Source organism: Chiloscyllium plagiosum, unplaced genomic scaffold, assembly GCF_037043375.1.
Source record: "Chiloscyllium plagiosum isolate Xiang-an unplaced genomic scaffold, Cpla_swu_hap1 HiC_scaffold_8, whole genome shotgun sequence".
Lineage (NCBI taxonomy): Eukaryota > Metazoa > Chordata > Chondrichthyes > Orectolobiformes > Hemiscylliidae > Chiloscyllium > Chiloscyllium plagiosum.
In genome coordinates, this window is record NW_028270146.1 from 116527645 (window position 1) to 116551446 (window position 23802).

General features: G+C 44.1%; 1 long non-coding RNA gene across 1 annotated transcript in view; it reads left to right on the plus strand.

The window, feature by feature from the left end:
• Positions 1-23802, plus strand: part of LOC148149530 (uncharacterized) — a 69053-nt gene that overhangs the window by 42273 nt on the left and 2978 nt on the right. Inside the window, exon 5 of the long non-coding RNA XR_015757801.1 lies at positions 15152-15255. This is a non-coding gene — a long non-coding RNA (uncharacterized LOC148149530). The remainder of the gene's footprint in view (positions 1-15151; positions 15256-23802) is intronic.

Consider the following 23802-nt stretch of genomic DNA (forward strand, 5'->3'; position numbering starts at 1 on the left):
ATTTATTGGCAGTTTTCTGGAACACAATTACCAAATTCCTCCCTTACAAACCCTGAACACTGGCTGTCCCAGTCTAGGTTTGGAAAGTTCAAAAACCCTACCATAACAGCCCTATTATTATGGTTGATATTTAAGATGTCCCGACATATTTGTTCCTCAGTCTGCCACAGATTATTCGGGGTCAGCTGTCCGATCGTATCAAATTGATGTCCCATTCTTATTTCTCTGTTCCACTAACATAGCTTCACTGGGCGATCCTACAGGAATATCCTCTCTAAGTACTGCTGTGATGATTCATGCAATCAAATCCCACCACCACACGTCCTCTCTTGCCTCCCCTTCCTGTAGCATCTCTACCTTGAAACAATGAGCTGCCAGTCCTGCCCCTCCCTCAGCTGTGTTTCTGTAATAACTATAATATCCCAGTCCCATGTTCTAATCCATGCCTTGAGTTCATCTTCCTTAGCTGTCTGGCCCCTTGCATTGAAATAAATTCACTTTAATCATCAGTTTTCCCCCATTCCCTGCTATGTTCTTGCCTGCCTTGTCTGCTGAAATTGCTGTCTTTAACTCGTGTACCAGCCTCAATCTTCTTTCAAGCCTTATGACTGTTTAAGGTCCAACACCCTGCCAGACCAGGTTACATCCTCTCAAGCAGCTCTAGCAATTCACTCACCAGGATGTGGGTCCCTCTCCCGCTCCCAGTTGAGGTGCCTTTCCCACCCTGTCTCCCTGTGCTGACACTTTCAGGGATCTATGGACTTGTCCACCAAGGTCCCTGTATTCCTCAGTACTCCGCAAGGACCTACCATTCATTATGTCTGTACTTCGCTTATCGTACCTCCCACAGAGTGTTACCCCACTTCGATCAGACCTAAACTTTGCTTAGATTATCATCTGATCGACATTGGACTGCAGACGGAGACCATCCTCCTCACTGTGAACAACACCCTCACCTTTCATGTCATCTGCAAACCTACTCTTGATAACTTCTGCTTTCACATCTGAGTTAATAATGTTCAATGGTTCCTGCACAGATCCCTGTGGTGAAAATATTCTATCCACCAATTTTGCATCCAATTTGCCAACTTGCCTTGGAGCCCAGTCCTTTTGGACCAGCCTTCCATGTTGGATCTTGTTTAAGGACTTAGTCAAGTCCATGTAAACCACATCATCTGCACAGCCCTCATCAATATGCTTAAGCACCATTTTAAAAAAAACTGAACTGAATTCCTTGGACAGTATCTTCCTCTGCCAAATCCGTGATGGCTAAACCGAGTTGATCCTTACCTTTAAGTATCGATTCATCCTCAAAATTGTTCCCAATAATTTCCCTCCCCTTGCTGTCAGACTATCTGCTCTGTAATTACCTGGCCTATCCCTGCTGCCCTTCCTGAACAAAGGAACCACATTAGCGATCCTCCAGTCATTCAGCACTTCACCTGTGGCCAGCAAAGTATTAAATATATCCACCAGGGCCCAAGAAATCTCTGGGTAATTAGCATGGGGTCAAAGAATGCTTAAACTTTATTGCTGGAACAGCACAGCAGGTCAGGCAGCATCTAGGGAACAGAAGATTCGACGTTTCGGGCACATGCCCTTCTTCAGGAATGCTTGTCCAGGCAGTGACACTCACATCCCATGAATGAATAAATAAAAATACATATGTCTCTCCCTACCTCTGCAAACCCCTCCAGCTGCAGCAATTCATACTGGCTTTGTAACACCATTCAGACCCTGACCCCTCTCTGTAACTCTCTCACTACCTCCAGCACCTTCACGTCTCCATGTTCGTATCGTGTCAATAAACCTTGACAACGTTTCCCCTTCCCATTGCCCTCCTCCTGCTAGCAGACCCATTGCAATCCCTTTAAAACTTACTGTCAAACTCTCTCTCACGTCAGGATTTTAAGTACTTTGTGGTGATCTTCTCAGCCTCATAATCTAATATGATCCATTTTGTCCTGAGTGAGGGACCGGTGGGGATTTCTTGCTGAGTTTTTGTCTGTTTCAGTGGAATGTCCTTTTGTTGAGTATTTTACACTGTTCCTTCAAATGTTTTCCACTGTTCATTTACAGACACATATTTCAGTCTGTTCAGCCTGTTTACCTTGGTCAGTTCTCCTCTCCAACTCATGTAATTGGCTACTTTTGTTTCTAGTTGTAGCTGTACTTTTCTGTGTTTCACTTTAAAACTTTATATTTCTTTAAACCTTTATATTTCTTTAAACTGCACTTTATCACAATTTCCCAGAGGATCTCTCCAGGTGACATTACTCATTCACTAAGTTTTATTGCTCTGAGACAGTTACGTCCCTCGCCAGTTGCACAATGTGTTATTCTAAGAAACACTGAAAAAATTCTCTAAATTCCTCTTCCAATATCAATGTTGTCAGTGTGATTGTCCCAGACTTTGCGAATTTTGACGTTTCACTAAATGTTCACCGTGCCTTTATTAAAAATTCCAATGAATTCTTATTTATTGCAGTGATGAGCCATGAAATGCTGTTCGGTGTCTAAAACTGTTCTGCTGCTTGTGTCCTTGGCAAGTAGTAGCCAGAATTTACATTCAGACTGACTCTACTTCATGATCTGATGCCAAATGCTTTCTCTGTAATGCCTTTCTTACCCATTATTGTTAGTGTTACCCATTTTGCCAGAGTTTGCACAAGGTTGTGAACCATTGAATATTTATGTCCCCCTTTTGTTCGCCCTGTAACCACATCTCTCTGGTGTCTAAATCCCTTTTATCTCTGTGTCACAAATCCATCTACCTTGTTGCAGAGACTTTGTCCATTAATAAAAAACATAATTTACTCGTTCCCACAATTTCCTGTCACAAATGGATTTGCTGATCTACAGTTTTAATTAAACTTTGTCCCATCCTGTTCCTTTCTGTTGTCTTCAGTCACATTTCCATGCTGCTCTGATGCTTCACATTTTCTCTCTGGATTTGGAAAGCTCCTTTCACCTGAAGCCTGTCCCTGCATCCGCTCTGTCAGTTTAAAGCCCTGTTCATAAATCTACCAACGTGATTGGCCAGGATATTGTTCCACTGGAACTGTGCTGGGACCAATCTGAATGGTTTTTAATAAAAAACCAGGTATGGGATGTGGGTGTCTCTGGCTGACTAGCCTTTATTGCCCATCCCTTGCTGCCCTTGAGCTAAGCAGTGGGCTTGCCCATTTCACAGGGTAATTGAGAGGCAAACACTTTGCTGTGGGTATGTCCTGCAGACCACATGAGAGTGAACTGTTGTCTTTCTCTGAAGATCAAATGTTTGGATTTTTATCAATTCTTATTTATGGATTGTTAATTCCAATTTTTAAAACATATATTCATTTAAAATTGCACATGGTTAGAAGTTAGAAAGAAGAAGAGGGGTGGTCACTTTGTTGGGATTGTATTGTAGACTGTTGTAGACCCAACAGATACCAGAGGAGCAGCTGTGTAGAGAGATTGCAGATAACTATAGGAATAATAGAGGAGTGCAGGCTGAAGATTTTAATATTCCCTGTATTGACTGGGCCACCTAGAGTATAAAAAAAAACTGGACGGAGGGCAATTTTTCAAATGTGTCCAAGGAAGGTTCCTAAATCAATATGCAGAGGGCCCTACTCTCCTCAGGCAGGTGCAACACTGGACCTCCCCTCAGAAAATGAGGTCGGGCAAGTGACTGAAGTGTCATTCAGAGAGCACTTTGGGTCCAGTGCCCACAACTGTCTTCGTTTTAACATAGTTATGGAAATAGATCAGCAGGTCCACAGATTGACGAGGAAAACTGAAACAGGGCCAGGTTTGGGGCCATTCTGCAGGATTTGGCAGGCATCAATGCTGTGAATTTAAAATTGCACAACGCCCAGTTATAATCCAACTCGCTTTGAAGCACTGGTGATCACTGTAACAGATGAAAGGCTTAAACTAAATTTGTTTGATATTATATTCCATGACACTGCCATCCTGTTGCTATAAATTCTGTACCTTAGGATTGTGCTCCATAACTACCTGATGAAGAAGCAGTGCTCTGACAGCTAGTGCTTTCAAATAAACCGGTTGGACTGGAACCGAGTGTTGGGTGATTTTTAACTGTGTACACCCCCAGTCCGACACCGGCACCTCCATATTATGATTCTAATCGATCGGGTGAGTCTGTTTGAAGGAAAAGGAACAACTGGCAAATGGGAGGCTTTTCAAAGTGTGATCTCAAGAATCCAGGACCCGAATGGCCCCAGTGGGGTAAAGGGAAAAGCTGGCAGGGTTAGGGATCGTTGGCTGATGTGGGATAATAAGGCTCTGGTCTTGAAATGAAGACTGCATGCATTGGGTTTAAGCTATCCGTATCTACATAAACTCTTCCATTCTTAAAGACACGATCAATCTATGGAGACCCCACAATCCTCTCAGTCCCTGTAACACTCCCAATCTGCAGAAGTCATTCCAATGCCTGTGACTCTTCCGATCCAGTTCCTACAAGACCCTCTATCTATGTGATATCTTCCCATTGCCAGCACCCACCCTGTCAATGTAAGCTCCTCCAGTGTCTCCATCCATCTACTCATTTCCGTAATCTTCTCCAGCTCTTACATGTGTAACATCACCCTCCCCTACAACTCTTCCCACTCTGACCAATCTGGAGGAAGTTACTAATGCTCCCTAATCTGTGAAACTGTCTCCAACCAAAATTGCTGTGAAACCACCACCAGTCCCCACAACCCTCTGTCTCTGTTACCTCATACAACCTTAGCAACGCCTCCTCTTTGTGTCTCTTCATTCAGACCCATCCTCTCCTGCTTCCCCAAACCTCTTCCTGCCATCATAACCCTCGCTATTTAGAACAAAGAATAGGACAGCCCAGTACAAGCCCTTCAGCCCTTGATATTGTGCTGACCTTTTATCCTACTCTGAAGACTAAACTAACCTACATACCCTACATTTTGCTAAAATCGCTGTGCCTATGCAAGAGTTGCTTAGATGCCCTTAATGTGTCTGAATCTACTATCACGGCTGGCAGTCCATTCCACGCACCCACCACACTCTGTGTAAATAACTTACCTCTGATATCCAAGCTAAATCTTCTGCCAATTACCTGAAAAATATGTCCCCTTATGATAGCCATTTTGCCATGGGAAGTTGTCTCTGGTTATCCACGCGATCGATACCTCTCATTACCGTGTACACTCTATCATGTCACCATTCTTCCTTGTTCACTCCGATCTGAAAAGCCCGAGGTTCCACAACCTACCTTCAATGGGCATGCCCTCCAGTCCAGGCAACATCTTGCTAAGTATCGTCTGTCCTGTCTTTAAAGCTTCCACATCCTTTCTCTAATGGGGTGAACAGAACTGTTCACAGTATTCCAAATGTGGTGTAACTGTGGCTCTATAGAGCTGCAGCAAAACCCTGGATCTCTTAAACTCAAACCCCGCTAATGAAAGCCAACACACCATATGCCTGCTTAACACCCTCTCAACTTGAGTAGTATCTTCAGGGACACACTGTTCGTGCACACTGCTAAGTATCCTGCCTTTAACCATGTAAAGTTTTTTTTTCTGCAGAATCCTCCAATCTGAAACCATCCCTATCTTTGTAACTTCCTCCAGTCCCTACAACACTCATAAACTGTGAAACCTCCTCAAGTCCCTATATTCCTAATGCCTGCAAAATCCTCCAGTCGCGATATCCCTCCCTAATTCTGTAAATGCCACCGGCCTCCAGTGCCTTTCTGGGGAACATTGCAGAGGAAGGAAGAGTTGTAGAGTCCGGGCCATGTGACAGAGGTAGGAAGGGCTGCAGAACCTGGAGGATGGTACAAACATGGGAAGGGACGTGGGTCCTGTGGAAGTGTAGAGGGAGCGGGATTCATAGAGCCTGCAGGCTGGAACCAAGAATGGATTACGGAAACTGAAGGATGTTATGATTTGAACCACAGATCATTTTTGATTGGACCATTCAGCCCCTCTAAGAGTCAAAGAGATGTACAGCATGGAAACAGACCCTTCGGTCCAACCCGTCCATGCCGACCAGATATCACGCACCCAATCTAGTCCCACCTACCAGCATCTGGCCCATATTCTTGCAAACTCTTCCTATTCAAATATCCATCCAGATGCTTTTGTATCAGCCTCCATCACTTACTCTGGCAGCTCATTCCATACACGTAGCAACCTCTGCAGGAAAAAAGAATGCTCCTTAAGTCTTTTTTATATCTTTCCCCTATAACCATAAACCGATGGCCTCCAGTTCTGGACTGCCAAACCGAAGGATAAAGACTTTGTCTCTTTACCCTCTCCATGCCCCTCATGATTTTATAAACCTCTATAAGGTCACCCCTCATAGTTTTGTAAACCTCTATAAGGTCACCCCTCAGCCTCGATGCTCCAGGGAAAACAGCCCCAGCCTGTTCAACCTCTCTCTATAGCTCAACCCCTCCAATCCTGGCAACATCCTTGTAAATCTTTTCTGAACCCTTTCAAGTTTCACAACATCCTTCCGATAGGAAGGTCACCAGAATTGCACATAATATTCCAAAAGTGACCTAACCAATGTCCTGTACAGCCGCAACATGACCTCCCAACTCCTGTACTCAATACTCTGACCAATCAAAGAAAGCATACCAAATGCCGCCTTCACTATCCTACCTATCTGCGACTCTGCTTTCAAGGAGCTATGAACCTGCACTCCAATTTCCCTATGTTCAGCAACACTTCGTCAGACCTTACCATTAAGTGTATAAGTCCAGCAAAGATTTGCTTTTGCAAAATGCAGCACCTCGCATTTATCTGAATTAATCTCCACCTGCCATTTCTCAGCCCATTGGCCCATCTGATCCCATTGTAGTCGGATGTAGTCGGAGTTATTGTCTGAGCGTGGCTGTTGGTTTGTGTGCCTGGATGGACTGACAGAAGAGACACAACAAACAGTGAGACAAACGGTCGTACCTCCGATAACAAGGAAAAGACAAACACATAACCTCAACACCAAGGAGAGGGAAGCACTGAAATCACTAAGAAACGATAAGAACATAATCATTACTACCAGCAGATAAAGGCAGAATGACGGTCATCCTAGATAAATCTGATTACATCCAAAAAGCACAACAACTACTTGCAGATATCAACACCTACCAAATGAAGGAATTTGACCCCACACCACAACTCACCAATAGGATAAATAACACACTAAGGAATCTACAAAAAAACGGACAGATAACCAGGTCTGACCTATAAAGAATGAAACCGGAAAGCAACAACACCCCCAGATTCTATGGATTACCTAAAGTACACAAACCAGACATCCCACTCAGACCCATAGTATCACTGCCAGGGACACCATCATACAAACTGGCCAAAGAGCTACAACAGAAACTGAAATACCTGGTCAGCGGATCCAAACACTCTATACAATCAACACAGGAATTCTTGGACATCATCAGAAATATACACATAGACAAAGAAGAAACCATGATATCATTCGACGTGACGGCACTGTTCACTTCGATTGACAAAACCCGAGCCAGAGAAACAATAGTTAACCTACTGGACATACAGAACAGAAAACAGGACGCTGAACCTATCAACAAAGATGGCATACTTATACTACTGGACTTGTGCCTCACAACACACTTCACTTTCAACAACCAGATATACGAACAAATCAACGGAACACCCATGGGATCACCAATCTCGGGACTCATAGCAGAGGCAGTTATGCAAAGGTTAGAACAAACAGTCCTACCACAAATTCAACCCAAACTCTGGGTCAGATATGTCGATGACACGTTTGTAATCATTAAAAACACGGAAATAGAAAAAACACACCGGATCATCAACGCCACACTCACAGGAATCCGATTCACGGGAGAAGAAGAAAAGGATAGCCAACTCCCCATTCCTAGACGTGATGGTACAGAGAACACCAAATGGAGAATTCACTACAAGGGTATACAGGAAAGCCACACACCCAGACCAAGTCCTAAACTATGAAAGTAACCACCCCAACACACACAAACGAAGCTGCATCAGGACACTATTCAGAAGGGCCACAACACACTGCAGTACACCAGAACTGCAAAAAGAAGAAGAGGAACACCTATACAAGGTATTCGCCAAAAACGGATACCAGCGCAACTTCATCAACAGATGCCTAAGAGAAAGACCACAGAACGAGAACATACCACAACCAAAAGGACTAGCCACACTACCATACATCAGGAGCATCTCGGAACTGACAGCCAGACTACTGCGACCCCTAGGACTCATAACGGCACACAAACCAACAGCCACGCTCAGACAACAACTCACCAGAACGAAGGACCCGATACCCAACATGAGCAAAACGAATGTAGTGTACAAAATACCATGCAAGAACTGCACAAAACACTATATAGGACAAACAGGAAGACAGCTAACAATCCGCATACATGAACATCAACTAGCCACGAAACGACACGACCAGCTATCCTTAGTAGCCACACACGCAGACAACAAACAACATGAATTTACATTTCTCCATGCATCTGTAAACCCCTCCAGCTCCTCCAAATCTACCTATCTTTCTAAAGTCCAACAGTTCCAAAAACCATCCCTCTACATGGAACTTCCACCAGAGACCACTGGCCACCATATCTCTGTAATCCCCTGCGCGTCTCTCTATCTCTGTTCCCAGCTTCAGTCCCTATAACTCTACTTCCATGTACAACATCATCAAGTCCCTGCAATCCTCCTGAACTGTGCAACCTCCAAAAGACCTTACAATTCTATCTCGGTCTCTAACTGCCTGGAGTGATTTGAAACTTCGGCAATTAAAGTCAGAGAATCATAGAGACGGTACAGCATGGAAACAAACCCTTTGGTCCAACTTGTCCATGACAATCCAGTCGCACCAAACAGCACCCAGCCCATCTCCCTTTAAACCCTTCCTATTGATGTACCCATTCAGATCCCTTTTAAGTTTTGCAATTGTACTAGACTCCACCACTTCTTCTGGCAGTTCATTCCAAACACGTACCACCCCCTGTGTGAAAAGGTTGCCCCTTAGGTCTTTTTTATATATTTCCCCTCTCAGCCTAAACCTATGCGCTCTTGTTCTGGACACTTGACCCCAGGGAAAAGACTTTGCTTATTTATCCTATACATGCCCCTCATGATTTTATAAACCTCTATAAGGTCAACCCTCAACCTCTGACGCTCCAGGGAAAACAGCCCTAGCCCATTCAGCCTCTCCCTGTAGCTAAAATACTTCAACCCTGGCAACATCCTTATAAATCTTTTCTGAACCCTTTCAAGTTTCACAACATCCTTCTGATAGGAAGGAGACCAGAATTGCACACGGTATTCCAAAAGTGGCCTAACCATGTCCTGTACAGCCGCAACATGACCTCCCAACTCCTGTGCTCAATACTCTGACCAATAAAGGAATGCATACCAAGTGCCTTCTTTGCTATCCTATCGACCTGTGACTACTTTCAAGAATCTCTGTACTTCATTTGAAAAATTGGAGAGACAGATGGAGTGGCCTGAGGTCTTGTGGGTAAAGCTAGTTCAGTCTAAGCTGTTAGGCAGAGCCAGTGAGGTATTTGCAGCGCTGTCTCATGAGTGGCCAGGAGATTATGCACATGTCAAACAGGCACATTGTAAGTGCTTATGGATTAGTACCAGAAGCGTATCGACAGCGGTTCAGAAACATAAAGACAGAACCAGGACAGACTTATGTGGAGTTCTATACAATTAAACAAAGTAATCTTTCTGCAACATCTCCAGTCTCCATGAGTCTCTCTGTCATGGTGAGCTGCTCCAACCCCCATAACATTTCCTGCCTGTGTACACCATCAAGTTGATACAACCCTTCTGATTTCTGTCCTGTCCTGCAGACCCATTTTTGTGAATTCTGCCGACCACTAATACTCTCCCTATCTGTGTAAATGCCCCCAGCCACTGCAATCCCCATTACTTTGCAGCCCCCACCAGACCCGAAAGCCATCGCTATCTGTGAAAGCTCCTTCAGGTCTGTATCCTCCACCGTGCTGAATCCCGCTCTCAGCATTGCAACCCCCATTATTTCCTAACGTTGTTGAGTCTCTAAAACCATCCCTATCAGTTTAATCTCCTCCACTACATACAACACTCCTAGTCTGTGTAACCTCTTCACATCCTTCAGTTCCTATATACCTATGTATAGGTGTGACTGCTTTGTGGCCATTGTATCCTCGTTTATATCTGCAAAATGATCCACTCACTGTAGCACATCCTATGCCCATAAGTGAATCTGGTCTCTCACAAGCCTCTCTACGACTCTCTCCTCCCATCTCTACAAGCTTCCTTATCCCTGTCGTATCTTGCAGCATGCACACCACTCTCTGACATACCTTTCAGTGCATAAAATCATCTCTCCTTCTAACTTTATCCAGTCTGCAACTTTTCCCTATCCGTACAACATTCTCCAGTCTATATCATCTTCCATGTGCTTGCAACATTCTCCAGTCCATACCACCCTCCCTTTCCCTGTAATATTCTCCAGTCTATACCATTCTCCCTATCACTGTGATATTCTCCAGATCTCACAACTGTTGTTAAATGTACGACGTCCTGGAATCATGTGAATGTTTCTACACCCTGATCAACATTGACCATGTTATGATCCACAACCCTACACACATCCCTATCTCTGGAATCTAATCAAAGATGCTTTATCTCTCCAACTTCCTCCAAACAATAAAAACTTTTCTCCTGTGAACATTCTGTAGCAACTGTAACTATGTTTAACCCTGCAACATTGTCGCGCCCCCAAACATCTCTCCCACTCTGTGACCTCTATCCATCCCTCCAAGGCCCTCTCTCGGTGACACGCGCCATGCATTTGCAACAAGGCAGATGGAATGACAGCATTAACTGAAGGGAACAGATATGATCAAACTGTTATTGTGGAGGTGTGGCTGCAGAATGATCATGACAGCAATGTGATTATTGAGGGGTTGTAGGGATTTAGGCAGGATCAGCAAACACCCAAACAAGGCCCTGTTTAGTTGTGAAGATAGGATGCAGTCAGTGCATTAGTGAGACAGCCAATTTAATCTGGGAATCAAAATATCGATTCATTTTGAATGGACAGCTTCCAAATAGCAAGGGGGACCTGGAAGATCAAATCACAATCCATGCCCGTTGGTAAGTTGGATACAATATTTTCTTGGTGATAGTAGACAGAGGCATGTGGAGTGGTGAATTCTGATTGGACGTCTGTGGGCAATGCTGTTTCACAAGGATCAGTGCTGCGGTGTCTGTGTGTAATTTATATCTGTGATTCAGATGGAAAGGTCAGCAGTTTGATTAGTATTTTGCAGTCGACATTTGGAAAGGCATGTAATGATTAGGGATAGCTAGGGGAATTGTGGATAGTGAGGAAGAGTGTTAAAGGTTGCAGCACTACGTAGATCAGCTGGAACACTGTGCAGAGAAATCGCAAATCGAATTTCATCCGGACAAATGTGAAGTGATGCATTTATGAAGTCAAATAGAAGAGAGAAGCGCACTAATTGACTATATGGAAACATTGATAAACAGATGGCCTTGGATGCAAATCCGTAGCTCCCTCAAAATAACAACACAATAGGATGTGGTGGTAAAGGAGGAGTGTGGTATGCTGACCTTCATTGGTCACGGTATTGAGTACAGGTGTTTGCATGTCATGTTGTGACTGAATGAAACTTCATTCGGCCATGTTTGGAAGGTTGCGTGTCGTTCTCATCGCCACACTACAGGAAGGAGGTTGCAACAGAGGATTGGCAGAATGTTGCCTGGTCAAGAATGTGTTTACTGTAAGGAGGTTGGACGCAGTTGGATTGTTTTGCGAGAATATCGGAGACTGAGGGGTGACCGGGTACAGGTATATAGCATTAGGAGAGGCGTGAATAGTGTGGATAGTTGGAATCCTTCTTCCAATGTAGAAATATCAAATACTAGTGCACCTCGGTTTAAGGTGAGTGTGAGAAGTTTTAAGTGAGATGAATGAGGCCAGTTTTCTTTACCGAGAGGATGGAAGCTGCTTAGGAGGAGGGAGAGGTGGCAACGAGAGCAAAGTTTTGAAGTGGCATTTAGACAGAAAGATGAACAGGCAGAGAAAGACGGATATAAACCATGTGCAGGCAGATGGGATTAGTTTAGAATAGCATCATGGTCAGCACAGCCATGGTGGGCCGAAGGGCCTATTACTCTGCTGTACTGTTCTAGTTTCTAACTTAACGACATCTAACCTGCCAAAGCCCCTCCGAATCCTGGATGTTTCATTCAATTTCTCTCCCATTCTTCAAAACCCCAATGGGTTCAAGGTCAATCTACTCCACCTCTTCTCATTGGAATATCCCGCCATCTCCAGGATCAGCCGAGTGAAGCTTCCCTGGTCTGCCTCCAATAAAAGAATGTCTTTCCTTAGGGCATGCATACTGTTCATTATAATCTAGGTGTGGTCTGACTTGTACCTGACATCGTTTTAGCAAGACCTCCTTATTTTTAAACTCCATTCCCTTTGTAATAAATGCCAGCATTTGCTTTGCCTTCTCTATTACCTGCTGACCCTGTGAGCTACCTTTTTTCAGATTGATAAACAAGAATTCCCTCAACCCTTTCTGCTGTCAGTCTGAAACCAAATAGTGTTAGCCTGACAGTAAGTCGGGAACGTGCTGGAATGTGTTATAAAGGATATGACAATAAATGATAACTGGATGCTTAGAAACAATGGGAGACGCATGATTTTATAAAAGAGGAATATTTTTCAATCTGTTGGATTCTATATTTTGGTGTGACCTTAAATGGCAGAATAGATAAGGGTGGGGGAGTCTAGTTGCGGCAGAGGGATATTTGACATTTCAGAAGCATTTTGACAAGTTTCAACAAGGGCTAAAAATTAGCTCGGGAGAGAATAGGGCCCCTGAAAGGTCAATGAGGCTGTCTGTGTGGAATCATTGCTGATGGGGGAGATACTGAACATATATTTTGTGTTCGGATTTACTACGGAGAAAGACATGGAAGCTCTGGAACTTGGGAAAATATATAGGGATGTCTTGAAAAGAGAGCACATTGGAGAACAGGAGATGCTGGATATCTTAAAATGCAAGAAGTTAGATAAAACCTTGCGACATGATCAGATGTATCCCAGCGCCTTGTGAGAAGCAAGGGAGAAAATTGCAGGGCCCCTCCCAGAGATATTTGCATCATCAACAGCCACTACAGACCAGTGAGACTGATGCAGGGGTGGGAAGTTGTTGGCGGAGATTCTGAGAGAAACGATCATCATGCCTTTGGAAAGGTAAGGACAGATTAACAATTGTCAGCATGCCTTTGTGCATGGGAAATCATGCCTCAAATGTGAGTGTGGAGATAGACAAGTGAGAGGTCAAAGCAGAGCAGGACATGATGTCCACATGAACTTTATCAAGGCCTTTGACAAAGTTCTGCATGGCAGACTGGATAGTAAGTTTAGATCATACATAACCAGGGAGCGCTCATTAACTAGATACAAAACAGATTGACGGTAGGAGACCGAGCGTGTTCATAGAGGGTTGCTGCTCAAACTGCAGGCCTGTGACCAATGGTGTGCCATGGGGTTCGGTGCCGGGTCACTGTTGTGCATCCTTTATATAAACAGTTTGGATGATAATACAGGAGTCATGGTTAGCAAGTTTGTGAGTGAGACTGAAATTGGTGATAATGTGGACAGTGAAGAGGGTTATTGAAGAGTACAATGGAATCAACACTACTGCTGGACCAGTGAGGTTAGGAATAGCAGATGGAGAAATGCAAGATGTTGTATTGTGGTAAGGCAGACCAGGCTAGACTTGTACAATTAATGTTTGGGCCCTGAGTAGTGTTGTCAATCAATGACCCAGGGACGCAGGTACACAGTTTTTTGAAAGTAGCGTCACTGCTAGACAGGCTGGTGAAGCAGGCGTTTGAGATGGTTACCCTTCATTGGGCAGAGCATTGAGAGTAGGAGTTGGGATGTCATGGTGTACCTGTACAGGATATTAGTGAGGCCACCATATAAGCATTGTTGATTATCTTGTAAAAACTAACTTGTTCACGTATGTCCATTAGAGAGGCACATCTGGCATTCTTGCCTGGTCTGGCTTATATGTGACTCCAGACCCACAGCAATATGGCTGACTCTGAGCTGCCTCTGGGCAATTAGCACTGGGGTAAAGTATGCTGGTCCATCTGGTGACATCCTCAGGCCATGAATGAATCAATGAAAATACAGATGCCCATCCCTACCTCTGCAAACAGCTCTAGCTGCAGCAATTCGTACTGGCTTTGTAACATTGTTCAGGACTTTGCTCCTCGCTGTGACACCCTCACCACCTCCAGCACCTTCAATTCTCCCTGTTCTGATCATCTGATTAAACGCTGACGTTTCCTCTTCCTACTGCACTTCTCCTGCTCGGAGACTACCTAGCGATTTCTTTAACAAATGTGTCCACATTTCTAAATGTTGGCTTCTTCAGAATTGATAGTTTTTTTTTTCATCTTTTAATCAAATCCGTTAAGTCCTGGGCCAAGACTGTCTGAAGTGGGGAAGGAACATTGGGAAGGTGTTGAGCACCTCGAGACTTGCTGTAGGGAAAAATAGGAATCCAGGAGAAAACAGCAAAGGAGCGTGCTGCCACACCAACGCCCCACCCACCCCTTTCCCATGGCCACCTTCTGCCCCAAGTTTAACAGAATCTGTGAAAGGTAACATCGGTCTGTACAGCCAACTCAGGACCCGCACCGCCCAAGAGTGGGAGAGAGTCAGCCTCGTCTGTGACCCACGGCCAAAGAGATGATGAGATAGGAAGGTTGAATCCCCTCACAATTATCCCAGTGCCTTTCTTACAAATTCAAACAATTCCCTGTTAATGCAGTGTCTAATAATGTGCTATCACTCAGTATCTCTCCATGTGGTATCCCTCGCTGTGTCGGTGTATTTACTGCCTCTGTCAGCATTTCTCCCTCTTACAGATGGTCTGAGATCCTGAGTCAACATAATTCTCCACTCCAGAGAGATGCAGCAGCACAGGCAAGGGATGGAGACTGGGATTTCCGAGATCTCTGCTGGACTCAGTGCCGCTCTGTATGGGTTATCCTTATTGCATCAGTCTAATTTCCCATTCTGTCTCGTGCAGGTAATCAGGATGTTCCTAACTCCTGTCTCATCCATCACCTCATTGAAGCTGGTTAGTCAGCCAGAGAGAGGGAGATCAGGAGCCTTCAGTAAATCCTTCAGCCGGTAAGATCGCTCACAGTAAACAGCACAGGGTGGAGGTAGTAGACTTCTATATTCAGACCTGGAAGACCGGACATAGATACAGAGCTGAGCAAGGAACAGCAACATTCTAGGTTTCATTCCCACCATCTTGTGAGGGTCCTGCCTTCACCTCTGCTGTACTGGTCCTCAATTCGACAGCACAGGGGATCGCAGGCATCAATCCTGACCCATGCTGTGTTAGTGATCTCTGTAATATCTTCCAGTCCCGATAATCCTACCTGTGTCTGGAATCTCCTCTAGTCCACACCATTCTCCCTGTCTCTGTCTCTGTCAAGTTCTCCAGTCCCTAACACACTTAATTCCTAAGCTTCTCCAGTAGATACTAAATTCCTTCATCCCTGTAAACCCTGACAGTCCTGTCTATCCTTGTAAGTTCCTCCCACCAATATCCCCCTCCATGTCAATGTATTTGCCTTTAACCTTCCATCCGTCCCTACCTATGTAATCTTCTCCAGCTCCTACAACCCTTCCTTAGCTGTGAAAAATTTCTAATCTCCTTATCCTTCTCCAATTCTTTGATCTTTGTCTTGTTAAATTTCACACTCATCCCGACACCATACCCCTCGTGACCACAGGAACCTCCTTCAGTTTGTGCAACCCTCCCCATTTGTGTAACTGTCTCCAACTCGCCAACCTGGCATTCTCCAATGCCGTCCTATCTATGTAGCCTCCAGAGCCTAGATGCCTTCTTATATCTGTAAATGTCTTCAGTCACGATAACCTTCCATATCTCTGTTAGTATACACAATACTCTCCTAGATGAAACAGCCCCCTCTCTATGCCTCTTCCTTTCTCCATCCCTATCCCTATCTCTAGAATCTAATCCAGCTCCCTCTATCTCTGTAAATTCCTCCAATCCCTCAAACCCCTTTGTCCCTCTGACATTCTTGACCAGATGTAACTCTGTTTAAATCTAACATCCTCGAGCCCGTGTAAGCCACCCTATCTCTGTAACCTGTACCCATCTGGTCAACCCCCCACTACTGAGGAATGACTCCCTGCATTCACCATAAGGCAGATAGAATGACAGTGAACAGATATGATGGAACTTTTATTCCGGAGATGTAGCTGCTGAATGAACATCGCTGGGAAGTGAATACTGAAGGCTTGTTGGGACAGAGTCATAGAGTCAGAGAGATGTACAGCATGGAAACTGACCCTTCGGTCCAACTCATCCATGCTGAGCAGATATCCCAACCCAATCTAGTCCCAATAGGCAGACTAGGCAAAAAGCCAGCAAGTTGTGAAGGAAGGATGAGGTGAATGCATTAATGAGACAGTCATGTGGATCTGAATATCAAAAGTGGAGCTGAGAATAAGCAAGCAGCAGCAACCGTTAGCAGGAATTCTTTTGTGAGCACCAGACAGTGATGGGAATGTCAATATGGTTACAGTCAGGACACTGAATATACTTATGGCAAGGGCAGTACAGTAACTGTGTGTGACAGTGGTCTCCATGCCAGGAGGCTTTGGAGAGGGTGCAACAGGGATTTATCAGCACGTTGCCTGTGTTAGGGTTTTTAAGGGTGTGTTAGGTGTAAGAGGAAATTAAACAAAGTTGGATTGTTTTGTGAGATTATCAGAGGCTGACAGGTGACCAGGCACAGGAATATAACATTTGGAACAAGGATAAATCATGTAGATAGTCAGAATCTCTTTACCAATGTGTAAGTTTCAAATACTGGAGTGCATAGGTTTAAGGTGAGAAAGAGGAAGTTTAAATGAGATGTGTGAGAGAAGTTTTTTTTTTACGTAGAGTGGATGTTACAGAGGGAGGTCATAGAAGCAGAAATGTGAGTAAAGTTTAGAAGTGGGATTTAGACAGAAACATGAACAGGCAGAGAATAGAGGGATATGGACCATGTGCAAGCAGATGGTATGAGTTAGAATAGTATCTTGGACAGCATAGACGTGATGGGCCGAAGGGCCTGTTGCTGTGCTCTTCTGTTCTATTTTCTAACTTCCCAGCATCTGCCCGATCAGATCCCCTCAGAAACTTGGATGTTTCATTCCATTTCTCTCTCATTTTCTAAACTTCAATGGCTTCAACCTCAACCTACTCCACCTCTTCTCATTAGAAAATCCCTGCATTCCCAGGATCAGCCGAATGACCCTTCTCTGGACTGCCTCCAATGCGACAATATCTTTCTTTTAACATTCACACTGTTCATAGTATTCTAGATGTGGTCTGACTTGTACCTTGCATAGTTTTAGCTAGACCTGCCTATTTCTAGACTCCATTCCCTCTGTAATAAATGTCAGTATTTGATTTGCCTTCTCTATTACCTGCTGACCCTGTGAGCTACCTTTTTCAGATTGATAAACAAGAACTCCCACAACCCTTTCTGCTGTCAGTCTGAAACCAAATAGTGTTAGCCTGACAGTACGTCGGGAACATACTGAAATTGTTAGAAAGGCTATGTCAATATACAATAACTGACCACTTAGAAACACATGTGATAAAAGAGAATTTGTTTTTGAGCCTGTTGGATTTAATTTGTTGGTGTGAATATAAATGGCCGAATTGTAAGGGTGTAGGAGGGGTGGAGTGGTAGAGGGGATATGGTGTATTTGAATTATCAGAAGCCTTTACGCAAGTTTCAATAAAGGCTAAAGAGTAATTTGGTAGAGAATAGGGCCCCTTAAATATCAATAAGGTCACCCATGTGTGGCACCAGAGGAGATGGGTGAGATATTACACAAAATAGTCTTGTCAGTATTTACTGTGGCGAAAGACATGGAAGCTCGGGAACTTGGGGAAATAAATAGTGATGTCTTGGAAGGTATCCTCAACAAAGAAGAGAAAGTGCTGGAATCTGAAAACAAATAAAGGTAGATCAATTCTCAGTAGCTCATTAGGTCAATCCTAGAATATTGTGGGAAGCTAGGGAAGAGATTGCAGTATCCCTTACAGAGATATTTATATTTTCAACAGACACAGTGAGATGTTGGAAGACTGGAGGGCAGCTAATGCTGTTCCATCACTTAAGGGCTGCAGGGAAAAGGCAGGAAATTACAGCCCCGTGAGCCCAATGATGGGGAAGTTGTTGGAGGAGATTCTGAGAGAAAGGAGCTACGTATATTTCAAAAGGCAAGGGCTGATTCGAGATGGTCAGCATGGCTTTGTGAGTGGGAAACTGTGTTTCACAAACTGGATTGACTCTTTGAGGAGGTGGCCAAAGATAGATGAAGGCAGAGCAGTCAATGTTGTCCACATGGACTTTACCATCTAGTCAAGAGGAAGAAGGAAGCTTACTTAAGGTTGAGGAAGCAAGGATCAGACAGGGCTCCAGAGGAGGAACAAGAGGATGTTCAGAGTGAGGATAAGGCCAATCTGGGATAGTGGAGGGAGCTTGTGCCTGGAGTCCCAGGAGGTAGGAGAGGCCCTTAATGAATACTATGCCTCAGGATTCCCGGCTGAGAAGGGTCTTGTCGTTTGTGAGGACAGTGTGAAACAGGCTGATGTACGTGAACAGGCGCATGTTATGAAGGAGGATGTGCTGCAAATTTTGTAAAAGATAAGGATAGATAAGTCGCTGAACCAGACTGGATGTGTCCAAAATTACTACAGGAACCGAGGGAATGGATTGCTGAGCACCTGGTGATGACCTTTGCATCCTCACTGTCCACTGGAGTCGGACCAGATGATTGGAGGCAGGAAAATATTATTCCCTTGTTCAGGAAAGGGAATAGGGATAATCCTGGGAATTGCACACCTGTCAGTCTTATGTCTGTGGTGTGCAGATTATTGGAGAGGACTCTGGGAGACAGGATTTATTATTCATTGGGAAACCATAGTTTGATTAGAGATAGTCAGCATGGCTTTGTAAGGGGCAGGTCATGCCTCACAAATCTTATGGCTCATTCAGAAAGTATGGAGGCATGGGGTACAGGGAAACCTGTCTGTCTGGATACACGATTACTGGCCCACAGAAGATAGTGGGTGATGATAGATGGAAATAATTCATCCTGGCGCTTAGTGACCAGTGGTTTTCTGCAGGGAGAGGTTCCAGGACCTCTGCTCTTTGTGAGTTTATGAATGACTTGGATGTGTGAGTGGAAGAGTCGGTTAGTAAGTTTCCCAATGACACAAAGGTTGGTGGAGTGGCTGATAGTGTGGAGGGCTGTTGTAGGCTGCAACAGGACATTGAGAGGATGCAGAGCTGGGCTGAGAAATGGCAGATGGAGTTCAATCTGGGAAAAGTGTGAAGTCATTCATTTTGAAGATTGAATTTGAATACAGAATTCAGGGTTAAAGGTAGGATCCTTGGCAGTGTGGAGGAACAGAAGGATCTTGGGTTCCAAGTCCCTAGATCCCTCAAAGTTGCCACCCAAGCTGATAGGCTTGTTAAGAAGGAATATATTGTGTGGGATGTCATGAGTTTGGGGATTGAATTTTAAAGCCGTGAGGTTATGCTGCAGCTCTATAGAGCCCTGGTTAGACCCCACTTGGAATATTGTGTTCAGTTCTGGTCCCTTCATTACAGGAAGGATGTGGAAGCTTTAGAGAGGGTAAAGAGGAGATTTACCAGGATGCTACCTGTACTGGATAGCATGTCTTATGAAGAAAGGTTGAGGGAGCTAAGGCTTTTCTCATTGGAATGAAGAAGGGTGAGGGGCGACTTGGCAGAGGTGAACAAGGTGATGACAGTCATAGATAGAGTGAATAGAGAGATTTTTTTTTACCCTGACATAAATAGCTATTACAAGGGGTTATAATTTTTGGATGATTAGCGGATAGTTAAGGGGAGATTTCAGAGGTAGATTCGTTACATACAGAGTGGTGGCTGAGTGGAATGCACTGCCAGTGGTGGCAGTAAAATTAGATGCATTAGGCACATGGATGATAATAAAATGAAGGGAATGGAAGTTAGAGTCATAAAGATGTACAACATGGAAACAGACCCTTCGGTCCAACCTGTCCATGCCGACCAGATATCCCAACCCAATCTAGTCTCACCTGCCAGCACCTGGACCATATCCCTTCAAACCCTTCCTATTCATATATCCATCCAAATACCTCTAAATGTTGCAATTGTACCAGCCTCCACCACCTCCTCTGGCAGCTCATTCCATACACGTTCCATCCTCTGCGTGATAAAGTTGCCCCTTAGGTCTCTTTCATATCTTTCCCCTCTCATCCTAAACCTATGCCCTCTAGTTCTGGACTTACAAACCCCAGGGAAAAGACTTTGTCTATTTACCCTATCCTTGCCCCTCATAATTTTGCAAACCTCTATAAGGTCACCCTTCAGTCTCTGATGTTCCAGGTAAAACAGCCCCAGGCTGTTCAGCCTCTCCCTGTAGCTCAAATTCTCCAACCCTGGCAACATCCTTGTAAACTTTTTCTGAACCCTTTCAAGTTTCCCAACATCTTTCCGATAGTAAGGAGACCAAAATTGCATGCAGAATTACAACATTGGCCTAACCAATATGCTGTACAGTCGCAACATGACCTCCCAACTCCTGTACTCAATACTCAGACCAATAAAGGAAAACATACCAAACGCCACCTTCACTATCCTATCTACCTGCGACTCCACTTTCAAGGTGCTATGAACCTGCACGCCAAGGTCTCTTGGTTCAGCAACACTCCCTAGGACCTTACCATTAAGTGTATAAGTCCTGCTAAGATTTACTTTCCCAAAATGCAGCACCTCGCATTTATCTGAATTAAACTCTATTTGCCACTTTTTTTAATTGTACGGTCGGATAAAAGATTGGCATATCATCACGGCCGAAGGGTCTTGTGCTGTACTGTTCTGTGTTTTACGTTCTGTATGGTAAACTGGGTAATAAGCTCAGATCTGTGTAAAAGGATATGGAGGAGCGAATCAACTGGACAGAAAATTGGGCTTGATGGGAGGAGACAGAGGGTGATGGGAGACATGTTGTTTTTCTGACTGGAGGCATGTGACCACCAGTGCAGTGGGCCCACTGTTGTTTGTCATTTGGATAAATGGTTTGGATGGGAATATTGGTTTCCTGATAAGTAAGTTTTTTGGGTGACACTGAAATTGTTGGTAATGTGGACAGTGAAAAAGGTTATATAAGATACAACAAGATGAACGTACTGCTGGGATAGTGGGCTGAAGAATAGCAGATGGAGTTTAATTAGATAAATGTGAAGTGTGCCATTTTGGTGATACAAACCAGGGTGGGATTTGTACAGTTAATATTCAGGCCCTGGGTAGTGTTGTCAGTCAGTGACCCAGGGATACAGGTCCACAGTTCTTTGAAAGTGGTGTCACAGGTAGACAGGCTGGTGAAGCAGGCGTTTGGGATGGTTACCTTCATTGGTTAGAACACTGAGAGTAGGAGTTGGGATGTCATGTTGTGGCTGTAAAAGACATCGGTGAGGCCACCATAAAAGCATTGTTGATCAGTGGGAAGAACTCATCTGGTTTACTGACCTCCTTTTGTGTAGAACATCTGACATTCTAACCTGGCCTGGCTAACATGTGACTCCAGACCCATTGCAATATGGCTGACTCTGAGCTGTCCTCTGGGTAATTAGCAGTGACACCCACATCCCATGAATGAATAAATAAAAGTACATATGTCCCTCCCTACCTCTGCAAACCCCTCCAGCTGCAGCAATTCATACTGACTTTGTAACATCGTTCAGGCCCTGACCACTCTCTATAACATTCTTACCACCTCCGGCACCTTCACCTCTCCCTGTTCCTATTGTGACATTAAACCCTGACACTGATTCCCCTTCCCACTGCCCAACTCCTGCTAGCAGACCCTTTGCAATCCCTTTAACACTTACTCCTAAAACACTCTCTCACTTCAGGATTTTAAGTACTTTTTGGTGATCTTCTAAGCCTCATAATCTAGTATGATACATTTTATTCTGAATGAGGGGCCAGTGGGAATTTCTTGCTGAGGTTTGGTCTGTTTCAATAGAATATCCTTTTGTTGAGTGTTTTACACTGTTCCTTCAAATGTTTTCCACTGTTCATTTACAGGCACATATTTCAGTCTGTTTAGCCTGTTTACCATGGTCAGTTCTCATCTCAAACCCATGTAATTGGCTGTTTTTCTTTCTAGTTGTAGCTTGTCCTCTCTATAATTCACTTTAAAACTTTATATTTCTTTAAACTGCACTTGATCACAATTTCCCGGAGGATCTCTCCAGGTGACATTACTCATTCACTAAGTTTCATCACACAACGGTCGCTCTGAGATAGTTATGTCCCGAGCCAGTTGCACAATCTGTTATTCAAAAAAAAACCGAAAGAAATTCTCTGAACTCCTCTTCCAATATCGCTCTTGCCAGTATGATTGTCCCACATTTTGTGAATATTGATGTTTCCCAAAATTATCACAGTATTTGTTAAAAAATTCCAATGAGTTCCTGTTTAATGCAGTGATGAGCAATGAAGTGTTGTTCGGTGGCTAAAACTGTTCTGCTGCTTGTGTCCTTGGCAAGTAGTAGCCAGAATTTACATTCAGACTGACTCTACTTCATGATCTGAGGTCAAATGCTTTCTCTGTAATGCCTTTGTTATCCATTATTGTTAGTGTTACCCATTTTACCTGAGTTTCTGCAAGGTTGTGATCCATTGAATATTTCTGTCTACCTTTTTATCGCCCTGTAGCCACGTCTCTCTGGTGTCTAAATCTTTTATCTCTTTGTCACAAATCCATCTATCTTATTGAAGAGACATTATCCATTCCTTAAAAAAACCATAATATACTCTTTACCACAATTTCCTGTCACAAGCCGATTTCCTGATGTATAGTTTTAATTAAACTCTGTCCCATCCTGTTCCTTTCTGCATGTCTTCAGTCACATTCCCATGCTGCTCCCATACTTCACCTTTTCTCTTTGCATTTGGAAAGCTCCTTTCACCTGAACCCTATCCCTGCATCCTCTCTGTCAGTTTAAAACCCTGTCCATAAATTGGCCAGGATACTGCTCCCAGCAGGGTTCCAGTGGGACCATCCTAATGGATTAATTTTTAAATCAGGTATGGGATGTGGGTGTTTCTGGCTGACCAGCCTTTCTTGCCCAGCCGTAGCTGCCTTCGAGCTGAGTAACTTGCTCGGCCATTTCAGAGGGTAATTGAGAGGCAAAAACTTTGCTTGTGGGTATGTCGTGCAGACCACATGAGGATGAGCAGATGTCGTTTTCTAAAGGACAAGTGTTTGCGTTTTTTATACATCAACAATGGTTTTCATATTTATTTATGGATTGTAATTTACTATTTTTTAAATTATTGATTTCAAATTCCACCATTTCTGATGTTGGGATTCAAACTCACTTCCCCTGAACATTAGCTGAGTTTTTGGACACATGCTCTAGCAGTAATACCACTCGGCCATCACTTCGCCTGCTCAGTGGTTGCTCATCCCTGAGCACTGATACCAGGGCATCATGAAGCTAAACCCATTCTTCCAACATGACTGTATGATCCTGACATCTCCCTGCACGCTGCTGATGTCACTGTGTCTCTCCACGTGGTATCCCCCACTGCGTGGGTATAATTGCTGCCTCTG